Source organism: Ranitomeya variabilis, chromosome 5 (genome assembly GCF_051348905.1).
Source record: "Ranitomeya variabilis isolate aRanVar5 chromosome 5, aRanVar5.hap1, whole genome shotgun sequence".
Classification (NCBI taxonomy): domain Eukaryota; kingdom Metazoa; phylum Chordata; class Amphibia; order Anura; family Dendrobatidae; genus Ranitomeya; species Ranitomeya variabilis.
In genome coordinates, this window is record NC_135236.1 from 334,469,854 (window position 1) to 334,490,600 (window position 20,747).

General features: G+C 45.8%; 1 protein-coding gene across 4 annotated transcripts in view; it reads right to left on the reverse strand.

The window, feature by feature from the left end:
- RELN (reelin) overlaps positions 1-20,747 on the reverse strand; it is a 1,394,857-nt gene that overhangs the window by 1,182,768 nt on the left and 191,342 nt on the right. The window lies entirely within an intron of this gene.

Sequence of the window (20,747 nt, forward strand, 5' to 3'; positions counted from 1 at the left end):
GGGGATCCGCCCTTTAGGGACAGGAAACCTACAGGATAAAAAGGGCGGTACCTCTCCCCTAAATCAGTTTTGTTTACAGAGCATCGGAGGTCCTCCAGGTTAGTCACAACAAAAAAATATACAATTTTATCATATTGCTTAACAAGTGAACACCGTGTCTATATAGAAAAAATACATTTCATACAAAAGAATGTGCTCACCGCACACGTGATGAGGGGGGGAAATAAGCAGGTGCTGTCATGGGCTCTGAGAAATACCGTTATCAGTAAGTAACTATGCTTTTCTCAGTCCCCCATGACAGCACCACCAGAGAGAATTGCAGAGATCATTGCTTAGGGAGGGACCACAGCCTGCAGAACCCTTCTTCCGAAGGTTAAGTCAGATGGAGAGGCTAGGTCTAAGCGGTAGTGTCTAAAAAAGGTTGAAGGTTTTTGACCAGGTGGCCGCCTTACAGATTTGATCTAATGGTACCTCCGACCTTTCGGCCCAGGAGGTTGCCATAGCCCTTGTAGAGTGGGCCTTCATACCTTCTGGAACAGCGTTCCCCATGGATGAGTACGCCAAGGCTATCGCATCTGTTATCCAACGTGCTATAGTGCCATTAGAGGCTCTGAGTTCTCTCCTGGGTCCCTGGAAGCAGATAAAAAGAGACCCTTCCTTCCTATGCTGCTGGGTGGAATTTATATACTGAACTAGACACCTTCTCACATCTAATGTGTGGGATTTTTCTTCTTTCTTATTTCTAGGGTATGGACAGAAGGAAGGAAGGACTATGGAATGTGGACTCTACTTTTGGTAGATAGGTAGGGTCTGTTTTTAGTACAACCTTATCATCCAGGATTTGTGTAAATGGAGGGTTTGCAGACAGGGCTTGGAGATCACTTATTCTGCGGGCCGATGTTAGGGATATCAGGAGGGCAGTTTTAAATGATAGAATCTTAAGGGGTATTGATTCTATAGGCTCAAACAGGAATTCTGTTAAAGCTGACAAGACTAGGTTCAAATCTCAGGCTGGTAATCTATGTATAGTTACTGGTCTAGACTTTGCGGCTGCTCTGACAAACTGTATTACCCAAGGGTTGGCTGCTATGTTTTCACAGTACAATGCCCCTAGGGCTGCTATCTGTACTTTTAAAAACAAGAAAAAGAAGCGCACATAGAGTAATACCTTCAGGTATCGCAATCACCTGGACCCCCACAAAACAGACTCACCTGGTCTGGTTGTGATAGGTCACAACTCCCTTGGATGAGCACGTATGGTCGCAGCAGGCTCCCGGCAAGCAGTATGGATCCACATGGAAAAAGATAGAACCGGAGGATAGAAGCCGCGCAGACCACAATAAAGGTAACAGAGTTACAAACACACTCTGTTTATTAGCCTACGCGTTTCGTGGCAAACAGGCCACTTCATCAGGGCATCAAGATTCATCAGTAAAACCAGGTATAAATACCTACAAATACAATCAAAAAAACACAAAACATGTATAAGCCCCACCCTCTTACGACATCACTTCTGGTGGGAACGCCCACTTTAGATCAAAAATTTTTTTAAAAATTTGTAAATACACCCATAATGTTGGATACAAAACATTAAAATACATTGAAACACAATGATCGATCTTTAAAACCATATATATTCATCAATAAATAATAAAAACAAATGTAAACATTTCTGGTATCCAGATAAACAGGATTAGAACTCACGCTGGAAGCAACCTAAAAACTATCCTCCAGAGATTAAACCTCCGTCTTATACCACTAAACTACCAAGTGGTCTTAGGTGAGGGCAACTATTTATCTTGATTCACCAATTTAACCCATTCAAAACACTTAAAATATCACATATTGGCCCATAGCAAAGGAAACTAAGGGCCAATATGAGATAACTAACATTGTATAGCGTGTCTGTAGTGTACTTCAATATCAATAGGATTATTGGAACAAGAATCACATAAAGTAAAAGAAGTAAGGGGGAGGGTAAATTCCCATATACTCAATTTCAACGGTTCATTCAAGAATTGAACCCATTTAATCTAAAGGTCTACAAACACTGCAAAGAAATAAGCAGCACCCTAGACCAGTTAGCCACCTGGATTCATGGAAAATGGGGGCCACTATCGTCAATAGTCTCACGCCAAATCGTCACACAGAGGAACTACAACCATCAACAAAATCCATCACAGAGGAATGTCAATGTGATGAAAATTCATGATATTAGTTGTTGGTTTCTAGAAGAGGTCACTTACCTCATTCAATCCACCAGGGCTTAAAGTGCCCAACTTAAATATCCAATATGTTTCTTTTTTAGCCAGGATCTCCAATCTCCTAGGTGTATTCACAGGCACATGGTCAATGGGGGTAACAGATAATTTAACGTTACCATGATGAACTATGGTACAATGTCGCGACAATCCATGTCTAGAGAAACCTCTAAGGATATTAAACCTATGGGAGTTGACACGTTTGTGAAGAGGTTGAGAAGTCCTTCCTACGTACTGTTTACCACAGTTACACTGAATTAAATAAATTACATAATCTGTCTGGCACGTCATTCTAGAATTGATATTAAAAGTCTTCCCTTTCTTTACAAACGACATGAAGCTGTCAACATTGTTATTAATAGATCTACAACACTTACACCCACGTCTATTACATCGGTAAGACCCATTACGGCCGATCCATTCATTACCTACTACTGATGAATCTTGATGCCCTGATGAAGTGGCCTGTTTGCCACGAAACGCGTAGGCTAATAAACAGAGTGTGTTTGTAACTCTGTTACCTTTATTGTGGTCTGCGCGGCTTCTATCCTCCGGTTCTATCTTTTTCCATGTGGATCCATCTGTACTTTTAAAGTACTTACTGAAAGGCCTAGCTCTAAACCCTTTTCTAGACATTCTAATATTTCAGCAACTGGGACCCCATCTTGCAATCTTACCCTGGAGGTGGATAAAAAAAATTTCCAGGTTTTACCATAGATTTTTGTGGTCACGGGCTTTCTACTTTTCATTAGTGTAGAAACTAACTTGTCAGAAAAACCTCTTTCCTTCAATAGTGCCATCTCAAATTCCACGCTGTTAGGTGGAGATTCTCTGACTGAGGGTGAAACGCCGGTCCCTGAGACATGAGGTCCGGAAGATCTGGAAGAACTCAGGGATCGGTGACCGATAGCATCCTCAGCCAGGAGAACCAGGCCCTTTTGTACCAGAAGGGGGCTATTAGGATGAGCCTGGACCTGTCCTGCCTGACTTTTCGCAGAACTGCTGGGATGAGGATAGTAGGAGGAAATGCATACGCAAGGCTCTGAGTCCAAGGAATCGTGAATGCATCTACAGCCTGAGGGTTCCCCCTGGGGTCTAGGGAACAAAAGGTTTTCACCTTTCTGTTGTGCATGTTGGCAAAGAGGTCTATTACAGGGATTCCCCACAGATCTGTAATTTTGTTGAAGATGTCCTGATTTAGAGGCCATTCTCCTTGTTTTAATTGGGTACGGCTCAGGAAGTCCACTTTCTGGTTCTCTACTTTTATATGTAGGGCCGAACGGGATAGGACGTTGTTCTGTACTAGGCTGAAAATTTCTGAGGTAGTTTTCATTAGTGTTTAAGACCTGGTCCCCCCTAGTGGTTTAGGTAGGCTACCACTACTCTGTTGTCCGAAAATACTCGGACATGATGTCCTTGTAATTTGTCTAGGAAAACCAGTAATGCACGACTCACTGCCCACAGTTCTTTTTGGTTTGAAGAAGCCCTGAGTTCCTGATTTGTCCATAACCCCTGAGTGACCCTGTTGTCTAGATGAGCTTCCCACCCTGTGGGACTTGCATTTGTGGTAACTATCCGAGATACCTCTATCACCCTGGGGATCCCTTTTGATAGGTTGTTGGGATTCATCCACCAAGCTAGGGAATGAATAGTAGCCAAATTTAGAGTCATGTGACCTTCTAAACGTCCCCTTAGCATAATCTGGTTTCTCAGAATGTCCCACAGGAGATGTCTCGTGTGGAGTTGTGCCCACTGAACTCCTGGAAGGCAAGCATAGAGGGACTCCAGTAATGACATCGCCTTTCTCAGAGTCATGGAAGGGTTTGAGCGAGCTTCTGATACTAGATTTATTATCTTTTGTCTTTTCTGGACTGGGAGGGGACATTCTTGAGAAATAGAGTCCAAGGTGAGACCCAAAAATTCCTGAACCCTGGTTGGTTCTAGTTTTGATTTTTGAAGGTTTACAAGCTAGCCTAAATTTTAGTATCTATCACTCTGTCGCATTGTTGATGGCAGAGTTGGGCCGAGTTGCTCACAATCAGAAAGTCGTCCAAGTATGGAACAATCAAGATGTCTTTCTCTCTCAGATGGGCCATCATCTCTGCTATCAGTTTGTGAAAATGCGGGGTGCAATTGATATGCCAAAGGGAAGAGCTCTGTATTGGTATTCCCTTATCTCTCCTTTCATGACTACTGCCAGTCTGAGGAATGTTTGAGAGTTCTTGTGGATGGGGACGTGATAATACGCGTTGCTGAGATCCAGTACTATCATAAAACAGTTTGGAAACAAGTTTTTTTATTGTTGACTTTATTGACTTTATTTTGAATCTCTGGTTCCTTACATAAGTATTTAACTTCTGTAAGTTTATTATAGTCCGGAAGGACCCGTCCGGCTTGGGAAACAAGAATAATGGGGAGTAAAAACCCTTCCCTCTCTCCAGAGGGGGGACTTCCTGGATGACAGCTTTGTCTATCAGTTTTATAATTTCTAGTTCTAGAGCTTCTTGTTGTTGGAAAGAGGACCTCAGCGGTGTTACCACATAGTTTCGGGGGTGGGGGGTAGGGATAGAAAGTCTATTCAAAGCCCCACTCTTATTAAGTTTAGTATCCAAGGGCTGGTTGAAATTTTCTCCCAGGCCGGGAGGAATTGAGACAATTTCCCTACCACCCTGGGGGAGATGTCACTTGGGGGGGGGGGTTTCTATCCCGTGAGGAAATACCGAAAAGGAACCCCTTGTCTCTTCTTTTCCCATCTTCCCATCTGTTTTGCTCCCTTGGTGGCCTTTTCCTAAACAATTTCCTATTCCGAAAGGGCCGTTTAGTGAATGTTGGACCCAGGTTGGGGAACCCTTTTTTCTTGTCACCTGCTTTCTGCAGGATATCATCCAGAGTCTCTCCAAAAAGAAACTTGCCCTCACATGGGATTGAACAAAGTTTTTGCTTAGTTTGTAGATCACCTGGCCAGCTCTTTAGCCATAATGTTCTCCGTGCCGCATTCGAAAGGGCTGCAGATTTAGATGCTAGTTTAACTGAGTCGGCCGATGAATCTGCCAAAAACACCGCTGCTCCTCTTATCATAGGGATAGATTCTAATACTTTATTTCTAGGTACCCTATCCCTCAGCTGTTTCTCTAAGCTGTCAACCCAAATCATTAGGGATCACGACGTGCAAGCAGCTGCTATGGCTGGTCTTAAACATCCCCCTGCCGACTCCCAGGCCCCTTTAAGGAAAGTATCTCCTCTTTTATCAAGAGGATCTTTCAGAGTTCCCATATCCTCAAAGGGTAGTGCAAATTTTTTTGAGGCCTTAGCTACCGCAACGTCGAGTTTGGGGGCTTTATCCCATGAAGTAGAAGCCTCCTCTTCAAAAGGATATTTTCTTTTTATAGAGGGGACCGATGAGTTCTTTCTCTCTGGTTTTTCCCACTCCTTTTTAATTAATGCTTGTATGTTTTTATTAAGGGGAAAAACGCTATGCTTTTTTTTGGGATAGTCCTCCAAGCATAATATCCTGGACTGTTTTGTCAGGACGAGGGTCCAATACCCCCATAGTCGACCTTACTGCCTTTACTAGTGCATCAACTTCATCTAGGGGGAAGCAATGAGGACCTCCACTCATTATCTGAAGAGGAGAAGGAGGAGTCCCGTGTATCTGAGTCTCTACTCTCAGAACTGGAAGAGTCAGAGTGAGGGTAAGCAACAGGTTCTTTCCTAATAACTTTCTTTTCACCTTTAAACGGACACTGTCACTTGAATTTGGAGGGAACAATCTTTAGCCATAGGGGCGGGGTTTTCGGGTGTTTGATTCACCCTTTCCTGCCTTGCGCAGGCGTGTACTATGGAGGACAGAGAATGAACTTCAAATCCCATATTGCAGCCAGCATGCAGCCAGCGGGTAAGGAAAGGGTGAATCAAACACCCAAAAACCCCGCACCTATGGCTAAAGATTGTTCCCTCCAAATTCAGGTGACAGTGTCCCTTTAAGGGAATTAAATGCAGTTTCTACCTCTGACTTAATTACAGATCGTAACTCAGAGGTGAAGTTTGGGGTCTCCTCACAGAGGACTCGTCCTATACAGGATTCACACAACTTCTTATCCCAGGATTGCGGTAAAGCTTTTTCGCACAAGGGGCAGGTTCTGTGTTTTGTTTTCCCCGTTCTTTTCCTTGCCTAAGATAAACGGAGAAGTGGGAACCCCAATTACAACAGTGAACTTTCACGAAGATCACTCACCAATCTGACGCAGCCACATGTACCGGTTCTGGAGGCGGGCTAGGATCCTGTAGCGTGAGATCCGTAGGCGGTAGCTGGTTTACCACGCTTGAGTTCTTGCTGTGCTGCGTGGAATGGCTACCGGACCGAGGACTCCGGGTGTCAGCAGAAGTACACTTCTTCTGCACATCCAGTTTCGGTCGCTGGTGGTGGCTCTGCTGCTGCTGTGGCTGGAGCTGCAGGTCGCTGTCTTCCATGGTACTACCTTGGGACGGCATGCAACAATGAGCTCCCTTACCCACTGCTTTTTTAAAGCCTGGCGCCTATTACCAGCCCCTCCCCCTGTGGCTGCATTGCTGAGGAAGCGCTTCTCTTTTTTTTTTCCTTCCATCTGCTCATGCGCGCTCTGTCAGGGACCCGGAAATGAAGCATTGTGGTTTTGGGGCAGTGCCATCTTGGTGCACCTCATGCACTCACTGCGCCCGCCCCGAACCGGAAGTTGTTTTACCATTTCTGGTGCGGCGTCCATCTTGACAGTCCAGGCACTCCTCGTGCGTGCCAGGTCCCGGAAGCCCCTATCTCCTATCTGAGGTGGCGGCTGCGCTCCCCCCGCTCACGCTCCAGACCCATCGGTCCTAGCAGTGGCAGCTTCGGACACCGCACCAGCCGTGGCAGGGGCATCCCCGCTGCCAGAACTCAGACTGGCCGGCTCCGGACTCCTCAGTTGGTCTTCGGATATACACAGGGAACAATCCTAGTAGGTTTCCCGTCAGGGACAGGAAACCAAACTGATGCAGGGGAGAGGTACCGCCCTTTTTATCCTGTAGGTTTTCTGTCCCTGAAGGGCAGATCCCCCCTCTCTGGTGGTGCTGTCATGGGGGACTGAGAAAACCACAGATGTAAAAAAGATCTGCGGTTTAGCTGCAGGGGAAACGCTGCAGATCGGGAGGAGGGAAGTGTGTGGGCGGAGACTGTGCGTGTCTGTGTGTGCGGGTGGGGTCTGCGTGTGTGTGTGTGTCTGCGGGGCTGTCGGGGGTCTGTGCGGGGCTGCTGGGGCGTCTGCCAGGGCCGTCGGGGGTCTGTGCAGGCATCGTCCGATGGGACTACAAGTTCCATCGGCTATGCCTGCTACAGTGACAGTGATTGACACATTAGCTGATGATGGGACAGTAGTAGTCCCATCATCCGGCTAATGTGTTGAATGCAAAAAAACACAAAACACAAACATAACAGTACACACAACATACAACATATAACAGTACATACAACATATAACAGTACATACAATAGTACATACAACATATAACAGTACACACAACATACAACATGTAACAGTACATACAACAGTACATACAACATAACAGTACATACAACATACAGTACATATAACATACAATAAATACATACAGTACATTCATACATTACATACAATACATACATATAGACATACAGTACATACAACATAGAATACATACTCACCATCACCTTGTCACCTTGATCCCCAAAGCCTTTGTCACCTGTAAAAAATATTAAAATAAACAAACAATATACTCCCTGATCCGCAGATATCCAATTAAAACGAGTGTCCCACAACGATCTCCCATGGAGAGCAGCCACATCAGCTGATGCGACCACTCTCCAGGGGCTCCAGGAATACAATGACGGAAGGTATCCTTCAGCAATGTATTCCTCTGCCACTGTAAAATATAGTCCCTAGTCTCACTTGTGGCACTGCTGTGTGGAAAATTCCCACGCAACTTTGCCATAAAGTGAGACCCTGAACTAAGGTAACCTCAGTGATGCACTGCAGGAGCCATTGTCTCCTGTCAGTGTGTCACTGGAGGCCCTATAGAGCAGTGACATCACCCGATGTCACTGTCCTATAGGGGAGATCATCATGGGACACTCATTATTAATTGGACTGCGTTGGACGGAGTATACAGTTTATTATTTTACATTTTCTGCAGATGATCGAGTATGGTAAGTATGGTTAAATTAAGAACATTAAAATACTTTTTTCTGGCTGTGTCTTTATTTTTTTTAACCTTTTCACTACTATAGGATTAGTAATGGATAGGCGTCTTATTGACGCCTCTCCATTATTTACCGGGCTTAATGTCACCTTACATTAGCAAGGTGACATTAACCCCTTATTACTCCATATCCCACCGCTACAGGGAAGTGGGAAGAGAGGGGCTAAGTGCCGGAACTGGCGCATCTGTAAGATGCGCCATTTCTGGGGCAGCAGGGGGCTGGTATTTCTAGCCGGGGGGGGCAAATATCCATGGTCCCTCTCTAGGCTATGAATATCAGCCCACAGCTGTCTGCGTAGCCTTTCTGGCTATAAAATATAGGGGGACCCCACACCACCCTATTTTAATAGCCAGTAAAGGTTACGGAGACAGCTGCGGGCTGATATTCATAGCCTGGGAGGGGCCATGGGTATTAACCCCTTCCCAGGCTACAAATATTGGCCCCTGGCCATCTGCTTTCCACCTCTGGTGCAGAAAATTGCATGGGAGCCCATGCCATTTTTTTCCGTTTTTTTTTTAATTAAACGTTCATTAATAAACATAGGCTTTGCTATTATATATCTATGGATATATCTATGGATATATCCATAGATAAATCTATATATCTATAGATGGATAACTATGGCTATATCTATCTGTAGATATATTTATAGATAGATATATCTATAGATACATAGATATATCTATCCATATATCTATCTGGCTACTTTCACACATCAGGTTTTTGCCATCAGGCACAATCCGTCGAGTTTTGAAAACAACAGATCTGGGTTTTTTTCCGCCGGATCCATTTTTTTCTCATAGAGTTGTATTAGCACCGGATTGCGCCTGATGGTCACAAGTTTCAACCATTTTTTGCCGGATCCATCAGAAAAGCTGTTTCCAGCGAACGGAGAAAATGTACAGAAGAACAGTTTTTCTGTCCGGCGAAAAAGCGCACAGCGATGGATCCGGCGAAAAACGTATGAAACTGAGATGTGAAATGATGAATCCGGCCTCCGAATTTGATTTTTTATGCATGTTTCCATTCAAATCATGCACATTTTCCGTTCTCTCTCTCTCAAAAAAACGGATCTGTTGCATCAGTTTTTCACTATTTGCAATGGATCCGTTTTTTCAAAAATTCACCGGATCCTGCCTGATGGAAAACAGCTGATGTGTGAAAGTAGCCTAACTATCCATATATCTATCTACATCTATCCATAGATATATCTATCTATCTATCTCTCTATCTATGTGTTTAATGGAGTGTGGGTTCAACAAATGTAAAGGAGGAGGTTGGACAAGACATGACATCACAAATCTTTTTTTTTGTTCAATAATACATCTTTGTTTAGCTTTCAAAAACGCATACAAAAAGGCATCAAAAAAGCATCAGAACCGCGCAAAAAACGCATCAAAAACGCACCTGCGCTTTCTGCCAAGAGCTGCGGATTTAGTGCAGAAAACTCCGCAGGCAAATCTGCAACTTGTGCACATACCCATAAAGGTCGGGTGGTTCCGGAAGCGGCAATACCAAATATGTGTACTTTTTTTGTTTTTACATAAATATAAATATTTATTTAACATGTTCTTTTTTTACATTTACACTGTGATTTTTTTTAAATTTTAAAACATTTTTTTTAATTTTTACTTAGTCTCTGTTTGGGACTTTCAATTTTTTTCTGATCACTGGTCTCATGCATTGCAACACACATGTACTGCTTTGTATGAGACCTGACTGTTTTACACTGTCACGTCGCCTTTTAGACTCAGCTGCCTAACAAGTCTAACAAGCCACTGTAGCTGGCAGACCCAGAGGTCATCATGTGACCTCCGACTGCCATAGCAAAAAGGTTCCCCAGTGATGTGATCACATCTCATCACAGGGACATCGCAAAGGTCACTAAACTAGTGGTCTCCCTCTGCTTTCTTCTAAATGCCGCATCTAGAAGATAGTAAAGGTTCAACATTATTGGGAGATGATCCAATGAGGTCCCGAAGAGGTTACCTGTCAGAGCTACCGCTCTGCACCAGAATCGCAGTGCTTGCAGGACCCTGGGGTTCCTAAGGGCTGCAAGACTGACGACCGTTGATAAACGTCGGCACTACACAGAGCCCAGCAAGTGCCAACAGTTGTCTACAGTGGGCGGTCGGGAAGCGGGTAAAGATAAGGTTTTAACGTGAAATACAATGTCCATGAATCCCAGCATAAAAAAAGGATAACACATGACATACATTTTTATGGTAGCCCTCTGCATTTTCCAGCACAGTTGGAAAAAAAGGTATAACACATACTGGGCCAATACAAGACAAAAGGAAACTCTTGGCATATTGTAGCCCCATGGATCATGTAAACAATCAGGTTGTAAAGTAGTGAACAGTAGATACGTGTCATTGAGACTTCTTGACTTCATTATGTAAGTCCCAGGTAAATTTTATGACCAGGGATGCTTTAGCTTTTTAATTGGATCTTGGGTCCAGTATTTAGGCATGAAGCATTCGATAAGAATCCTATACGTCATATATGTCAAATGCAATACCGCAGCTAAATTTGGCCCACAGTGCAATCATATATGGCCAGGAATCAGTCTGTGCCGGGGCGTGGTTAAAACGGTGACTGAACTTGCGCTGCCACAGCCCCTGTGACAAACTCAAATGCTACCAGGAGGAATAAACTTAATTTCTTCCCAGAAACAGGGGTCTAAGTGCTGGCACTGGGCAGGTTCAGAACACTATTAGGCCTGTTTCACATGTCCTGATATTTCCCGTACTGGAAAAAACGGTACCAGAGATATCAGGGTCCGTGTGTGTACTACATGCAGCACATCTGTGGCAACCGTGTGCCACCTGTGTGCCGCATCAGTACCACACGGACGGCCACCAGGGAAGTAGCGCTACTGTAAGCACTGTTTCCCTGAGTATGATGCTGAATGCGGCTGTCATCCATTCTCCCCTGCTCTGCCAGCGAGCAGGGGAGAATGAATGAATGAGAAGCAGAGGGCACAAGTTCAGTAACTAGTGTTGATGTCACTGAGCCTGGGCTCGCTCGCCGGCATTAACTCCTGTGACCTCAGGACCGTGGGAGAATGCAAGTGATGAGGTCACGGCAGTTCAAGCACTGTCACAGTGACCTCATCACTTTCATTCTCCCACAGTCCTGAGGTCAAAGGAGTTCATGCCAGCGGGTGAACACAGACTCAGTGACGTTACCGCTAGTTACTGAGCCTGCGCCCGCTGCGTATCATTCATTTCCCGGTAGTTTACAGCCAGGCCGGTCACATTAGCACCACTCCCGGTTGCAAGCTGTCTATCCCCTAGATATGGATTACAGCGTGAGACTGACTGATCAATGGACAGGTATGGTATATTGTTGGTTTGTTATTTTTATATTTTTAACGGAGATCGAGAGCGTCGTTTGGATTACCAGTATAATAAAGATGGAAAAACTGTGTGGTGTATGATTTAATTAAAAGACTTTATTCTTACTGTGTGGTGTGTTTAACTAACCCTTTAACAACTATAGGATTAGTAAAGGAGAGGTGTCTTAATGACACCTCTCCATTACTAAGCTGGGCTTAATGTCACCTTACAATAGGAAGGTGACATTAACCCCTCATTACCCCACTTGCCACCGCTACAGGGCAAGTGGGAAGAACGGGGCAAAGCTCCAGAATTGGTGTATCTAATAGATGCGCCTTTTCTGGGCAGCTGCGGACTGCTGTTTTTAGGCTGGGGGGGCATATCCATGGCCTCTTACCAGCCTGGGAATAGCAGCCCGCACCTGCGAGTTTTGCTGGGTTGGTTTAACAACATAGGGGGGACCCCACGTCAGGTGTTTCATTCATTCATTGTCCCCTGCTCGCGCTGTTTGCCGGCAGAGCTGGCTGTTTGCCGGCTGAAGCCCTGCTATGTGTAGTACAAGTGATTGGATGATCACAGCTTTATGTCTCCTTAAGGGAACTATTGAAGCAAGTAAAAAAGTAAGAAAAAGTTTTAAAAAATATTTTAAAAATTTAAAAAACATAAGTTCAAATCACCCCCCTTTTGTCCCATTCAAAATAAAACAATAATAATAAAAAATAAACATATTTCATATACAGTAGCTGAGCTCAGAAATGTCAGATCTATCAAAATATAAAGTAAATTAATCTGATCGGTAAAAGGCGAACTGAGAAAAAAAAAACAAACATCAGAATTAAGTTTTTTTGTTTGCCACAACATTGCAATAAAATTAAATAACAGGAGATCAAAACATTGTATGCACAACAAAATGTGTCAATAAAAAACGCCAGCTTGGCGTGGAAACAATAATCCTTCACCCACCCCCAGATGACGAAAAAAGCGAGCCACTACAAGTCTCGGAAAATGGCGACTTATATGAACTTATACATGTTTGGTATCTGCGTGCATGTAATGACCTGGTGAATCATAATGCCAGGTCAATTTTATCACTTAGTGAACATGGTAGATAAAAACCCCAAAAACTAATTGTGGAATTGCACTTTTTTGCAATTTCACCACGCTTGGAATTTTTTCCCCATTTTCCAATACACTACCGTATTTTTCAGACCATAAGACGCACTTTTTTCCCCAAAAATTTTTGGGGAAAATGCGGGTGCGTCTTATGGTCGCAATATACTTACAAAGCCTGCAGCTGTGATGGTGCGGCAGGGATCTGTGGTGTGGTAGTGGCGGGTGTTATGACCCCAATGGCGAGGGTCTCAGAGGAACAAGTAAGTCTGCGAAGTACAAAAATCCAGCTCATAGGGCAGTGGTAACTGGGTTGACCATATATCTACTCCTAACGCCAACACTAGAAGTAGCCGGGGAACATGCCTACGTTGGTCGCTAGATGTCTCGCGCCAGCCGGAGGACTAACTACCCCTAGAAGAGGAAAACAAAGACCTCTCTTGCCTCCAGATAATAGACCCCAAAAGTTGGATACAAGCCCCCCACAAATAATAACGGTGAGGTAAGAGGAAATGACAAACACAGAGATGAACTAGGTTTAGCAAAGAGAGGCCCACTTACTAATAGCAGAATGTAGTAAGATAACTTATATGGTCAACAAAAACCCTATCAAAATTCCACACTGGAAATTCAAGAACCCCCGAACCGTCTAACGGCCCGGGGGGAGAACTCCAGCCTCCCTAGAGCTTCCAGCAAGGTTAGGATACAGATTATGTACAAGCTGGACAAAAATGCAAACAAAAACAAATAGCAAAAAGCAAGAAAGCAGACTTAGCTTAATCTAGCAGGAACCAGGATCAGTAGACAAGAGCACAACAGATTAGCTCTGATTACAACGTTGCCAGGCATTGAACTGAAGGTCCAGGGAGCTTATATAGCAACACCCCTGAACTAACGGCCCAGGTGAGCATACAAGGGATGACTGACATACCCAGAGTCAAATCACTAGTAACCACTAGAGGGAGCCAAAAAGCAAATTCACAACAGTACCCCCCCCTTGGTGAGGGGTCACCGAACCCTCACCAAGACCACCAGGGCGATCAGGATGAGCGGCGTGAAAGGCACGAACCAAATCGGCCGCATGCACATCAGAGGCGACCACCCAGGAATTATCCTCCTGACCATAGCCCTTCCACTTGACCAGGTACTGAAGCCTCCGCCTGGAGAGACGAGAATCTAAGATCTTCTCCACCACGTACTCCAACTCGCCCTCAACCAACACCGGAGCAGGAGGCTCCGCAGAAGGGACCACAGGCACAACGTACCGCCGCAACAAGGACCTATGAAATACGTTGTGAATGGCAAACGACACCGGAAGATCCAGGCGAAAGGATACAGGATTAAGGATTTCCAATATCTTGTAAGGACCAATGAAGCGAGGCTTAAATTTGGGAGAGGAAACCTTCATAGGAACAAATCGAGAAGACAGCCATACCAAATCCCCAACGCGAAGTCGGGGACCCACACCGCGGCGGCGGTTGGCAAAACGCTGAGCCTTCTCCTGTGACAACTTCAAGTTGTCCACCACATGACTCCAGATCCGCTGCAACCTATCCACCACAGAATCCACCCCAGGACAGTCAGAAGGCTCCACATGTCCCGAGGAAAAACGAGGATGGAAACCAGAGTTGCAGAAAAATGGCGAAACCAAGGTGGCGGAACTAGCCCGATTATTAAGGGCAAATTCAGCCAACGGCAAGAAGGTCACCCAATCATCCTGATCAGAAGAGACAAAACACCTCAAATAAGCCTCCAGAGTCTGATTAGTTCGCTCCGTTTGTCCGTTAGTCTGGGGATGAAAAGCGGACGAAAACGACAAATCAATGCCCATCCTACCACAAAAGGATCGCCAGAACCTGGAAACAAACTGGGATCCTCTGTCCGACACAATATTCTCAGGAATGCCGTGCAAACGAACCACGTTCTGGAAGAACACAGGAACCAGATCAGAAGAGGAGGGCAGCTTAGGTAAAGGAACCAAATGGACCATCTTGGAGAAACGATCACATATCACCCAGATGACAGACATGCCCTGAGACACCGGAAGATCAGAAATGAAATCTATAGAGATGTGTGTCCAAGGTCTCTTCGGGACAGGCAAGGGCAAGAGCAACCCGCTGGCACGAGAACAGCAAGGCTTAGCTCGAGCACAAGTTCCACAGGACTGCACAAATGACCGCACATCCCTTGACAAGGAAGGCCACCAAAAAGACCTGGCCACCAGATCTCTGGTGCCAAAAATTCCCGGGTGCCCTGCCAACACTGAGGAATGAACCTCGGAAATGACTCTGCTGGTCCATTTAGCAGGCACAAACAATCTGTCAGATGGACAAGAGTCAGGCCTACCAGCCTGAAATCTCTGCAACACACGCCGCAGATCAGGAGAAATAGCTGACAAGATAACTCCTTCCTTAAGAATACCCACAGGTTCAGCGACTCCAGGAGCATCAGGCACAAAGCTCCTAGACAGAGCATCGGCCTTCACATTCTTAGAACCTGGTAAATACGAGACCACAAAGTCAAAACGGGAGAAAAACAATGACCAGCGGGCCTGTCTAGGATTCAGGCGTTTAGCAGACTCGAGATACATCAGATTTTTGTGATCAGTCAAGACCACCACACGATGCTTAGCACCCTCGAGCCAATGACGCCACTCCTCAAATGCCCACTTCATGGCCAACAACTCCCGATTGCCCACATCATAATTTCGCTCTGCCGGCGAAAACTTCCTGGAGAAAAAGGCACAAGGTCTCATAGTAGAGCAACCAGGGCCTCTCTGCGACAAAACGGCCCCTGCCCCAATCTCCGAAGCATCCACCTCCACCTGAAAGGGAAGTGAGGTGTCAGGTTGGCACAAAACAGGCGCCGAAGTAAACCGGCGTTTCAACTCCTGGAAAGCCTCCACGGCAGCAGGAGCCCAGTTAGCTACATCAGAGCCTTTCTTGGTCATATCCGTCAATGGTTTAACAACGCTAGAAAAATTTGCGATAAAACGACGGTAGAAGTTAGCAAAACCCAAGAACTTCTGAAGACTCTTAACTGACGAGGGTTGAGTCCAATCATGAATAGCTCGGACCTTGACTGGGTCCATCTCCACAGCAGAAGGGGAAAAAATGAACCCCAAAAAGGGAACCCCCTGTACACCAAAGAGACACTTTGAGCCTTTAACAAACAAAGAATTTTCACGCAAAATCTTAAAAACCATCCTGACCTGCTCCACATGCGAGTCCCAATCAGAAAAAACCAGAATATCATCCAGATAAACAATCAAAAATTTATCCAGATACTTCCGGAAAATGTCATGCATGAAGGACTGAAAAACTGAAGGTGCATTAGAGAGCCCAAATGGCATCACCAAGTACTCAAAATGACCTTCGGGCGTATTGAATGCGGTTTTCCATTCATCGCCTTGCTTAATGCGCACAAGGTTGTACGCACCACGAAGGTCTATAGGCCCCGTCTCACATAGCGAGATCGCTAGCGAGATCGCTGCTGAGTCACTAGTTTTGTGACGCAACAGCGACCTCAGTAGCGATCTCGCTATGTGTGACACGTACCAGCGATCAGGCCCCTGCTGCGAGATCGCTGGTCGTGTCAGAATGGCCTGGACCTTTTTTTGGTCGTTGAGGTCCCGCTGACATCGCTGAATCGGTGTGTGTGACACCGATCCAGCGATGTCTTCACTGGTAACCAGGGTAAAGATCGGGTTACTAAGCGCAGGGCCGCGCTTAGTAACCTGATGTTTACCCTGGTTACCAGCGTAAATGTAAAAAAAACAAACAGTACATACTCACCATCTGTTGCCCGTCAGGTCCCTTGGCGTCTGCTTCCTGCTCTGACTGAGCGCCGCAAAGTGAGAGCACAGCAGTGACGTCACCGCTGCGCTCTGCTCTCAGTGTACGGCGGCTCAGTCAGAGCAGGAAGCAGACGGCAAGGGACCTGACGGGCAACAGATGGTGAGTATGTACTGTTTGTTTTTTTTTACATTTACGCTGGTAACCAGGGTAAACATCGGGTTACTAAGCGCGGCCCTGCGCTTAGTAACCCGATGTTTACCCTGGTTACCCGGGTGCTGCAGGGGGACTTCGGCATCGTTGAAGACAGTTTCAACGATGCCGAAGTCGTTCCCCTGATCGTTGGTCGCTGGAGAGAGCTGTCTGTGTGACAGCTCCCCAGCGACCACACAGCGACCACACAGCGACGCTGCAGCGATCAGCATCGTTGTCTGTATCGCTGCAGCGTCGCTGTGTGAGACGGGGCCTTATCTTGGTGAACCACTTGGCACCTTTAATCCGGGCAAACAAGTCTGACAACAGCGGCAAAGGATACTGAAATTTGACAGTGATCTTGTTTAAAAGCCGATAGTCAATACAAGGCCTCAAAGATCCGTCCTTTTTGGCCACAAAAAAGAATCCCGCACCAAGAGGGGAAGAAGAAGGACGGATATGCCCCTTCTCAAGAGACTCCTTGATATATGAACGCATCGCGGTATGTTCAGGTACCGACAAATTAAACAGTCTCCCCTTAGGAAACTTACTGCCAGGAATCAAATCTATTGCACAGTCACATTCCCTATGAGGAGGCAGTGCACTGGACTTAGACTCGCTGAAGACATCCTGATAATCAGACAAATACGCCGGAACTTCCGAAGGCGTAGAAGAAGCAATAGACAAGGGCAGGGAATCTCCATGAATTCCATGGCAGCCCCAACTTGACACCGACATTGCCTTCCAGTCCAAGACTGGATTATGGGTCTGTAACCATGGCAAACCCAAAACAACCAAATCATGCATCTTATGCAGAACAAGAAAACGTATCACCTCCCGATGTTCGGGAGTCATGCACATGGTAACCTGTGTCCAAAACTGCGGTTTATTTTTTGCCAAAGGCGTAGCATCAATACCCCTAAGAGGGATAGGATTTTCTAATGGCTCCAGAACAAAACCGCAGCGCTTGGCAAATGACAGATCCATCAGACTCAGGGCAGCACCTGAGTCTACAAACGCCATGACAGGATACGATGACAGTGAGCAAATCAAAGTTACAGATAGAATAAATTTAGGTTGCAAATTACCAATGGCGACAGGACTAACAACCCTAGTAAGACGTTTAGAGCATGCTGATATAACATGTGTAGAATCACCACAGTAGTAACACAAGCCATTCTGGCGTCTATGAATTTTCCGCTCATTTCTAGTCAGGATTCTATCACATTGCATTAAATCAGGTGCCTGTTCAGACAACACCATGAGGGAATTTGCGGTTTGGCGCTCCCGCAACCGCCGGTCGATTTGAATTGCCAGGGCCATGGAATCATTCAGACCTGTGGGAATGGGAAAACCCACCATCACATTCTTAATGGCTTCAGAAAGGCCATTTCTGAAATTTGCAGCCAATGCACACTCGTTCCACTGGGTCAGCACGGACCATTTCCGAAATGTTTGGCAATACACTTCAGCCTCGTCCTGGCCCTGAGACATAGCCAACAAGGCTTTTTCTGCCTGAATCTCAAGATTGAGTTCCTCATAAAGCAAACCGAGCGCCAGAAAACACGCATCAATATCAGCCAATGCCGGATCTCCTGGCGCCAGCGAGAAGGCCCAATCCTGAGGGTCGCCCCGTAAAAAAGAAATAACAATTTTCACTTGCTGAGCGGAGTCTCCAGATGAACAGGGTCTCAGGGACAAAAACAATTTACAATTATTCCTGAAATTTCTAAATTTAAATCGGTCTCCGGAAAACAGTTCAGGAATCGGTATCTTAGGTTCTGACATAGGATTTCTGATAACATAATCTTGTATGCCCTGCACACGAGCAGTAAGCTGGTCCACACCTGTAATCAAGGTCTGGACATTCATGTCTGCAGCAAACACAAGCCACTCAGAGGTAAAGGGGAAAAGAAAAAAAAAAATGAGAAAAAGAAAAAAAAACTCAGAATTTTCTTTCTTATAATCCCGCTTCTGCAATGCATTTAACATTTAATACTGGCCTGGCAAACTGTTATGACCCCAATGGCGAGGGTCTCAGAGGAACAAGTAAGTCTGCGAAGTACAAAAATCCAGCTCATAGGGCAGTGGTAACTGGGTTGACCATATATCTACTCCTAACGCCAACACTAGAAGTAGCCGGGGAACATGCCTACGTTGGTCGCTAGATGTCTCGCGCCAGCCGGAGGACTAACTACCCCTAGAAGAGGAAAACAAAGACCTCTCTTGCCTCCAGATAATAGACCCCAAAAGTTGGATACAAGCCCCCCACAAATAATAACGGTGAGGTAAGAGGAAATGACAAACACAGAGATGAACTAGGTTTAGCAAAGAGAGGCCCACTTACTAATAGCAGAATGTAGTAAGATAACTTATATGGTCAACAAAAACCCTATCAAAATTCCACACTGGAAATTCAAGAACCCCCGAACCGTCTAACGGCCCGGGGGGAGAACTCCAGCCTCCCTAGAGCTTCCAGCAAGGTTAGGATACAGATTATGTACAAGCTGGACAAAAATGCAAACAAAAACAAATAGCAAAAAGCAAGAAAGCAGACTTAGCTTAATCTAGCAGGAACCAGGATCAGTAGACAAGAGCACAACAGATTAGCTCTGATTACAACGTTGCCAGGCATTGAACTGAAGGTCCAGGGAGCTTATATAGCAACACCCCTGAACTAACGGCCCAGGTGAGCATACAAGGGATGACTGACATACCCAGAGTCAAATCACTAGTAACCACTAGAGGGAGCCAAAAAGCAAATTCACAACAGGCGGGCTGTGTGGCGGGCTGTGCTCTGGGGCAGTGGCTCTCTGTGCTCCGTGGGGGGCTCCGCCGGCATTACGTCAAAGCCCGAAGGCCCCTGCACATCTGCTGCTGCCATGTTGCGGTGGCCTCTGGAAACATGGCCTCTGGGAAGATGGCTGCCGAGCCAGGCGTGGCACATGCTCAGATTCAGATCTTGTCCCAAGACGAGATCTTGTTGCCGAGATTTGAATCTGAGCATGTGCCGCCCCCGACCCAGTGGCCATGTTCCCGGAGGCCACTGCCTCTGCACGCCCCAGCACAGCCCCCTCCACAGCACAGAGCCCCTGCCCCAGCACAGAGCCACTGCCCCAGCACAGAGTCCCTGACCCAGCACAAAGCCCCAGCACAGAGCCCCAGCACAGTGCCCCTGCCCCAGCACAGAGCCACCACCCCTGCCCCAGCACAGAGCTGCTGCCACTGCACCAACTTGGGATGGGATTTTTGAGGCCACCGCACCAGCCTGGACCACCAAACGACCCCTGTGAGCACTCCTCCACCTGTGCCGATCCCTTCTCTGGTAAGCTGAATTCGAACTGTAAACGGACCCCATTTGACACTTTTTTTTCCCCTATTTTCCTTTTGAAAATTTGGGGTGCGTCTTATGGTCCGGTGCATCTTAAAGTCTGAAAAATACGGTATATGGTAAATTCATTGGTGTCACTCAAAAGTACAACTCGTCACACAAAAAACAATCCCTCAAATGGCTATATTGACCAAAAAATAAAAAAGTTATGTTTCTAGGAAGAAGGGGAGGTAAAAATGAAAACGCAAAACTCGTAAAGTGGTTAATGGGTTGAATGTATGGCTCTTGCGCAGCATTCATAGATAAATCTGCTGGAGCAGCTCACCATCCACATTAAACAAATCACAACCAAAACTGGTAAAATGAGCCTCTAACTCAGTCTACAAATCCACAATTATAAGAAATATCCACAGTTCACAACGTGGGCTTTTGACAGTGAATTCAAACATGGGAGCATTGTGTTTCAAAAAT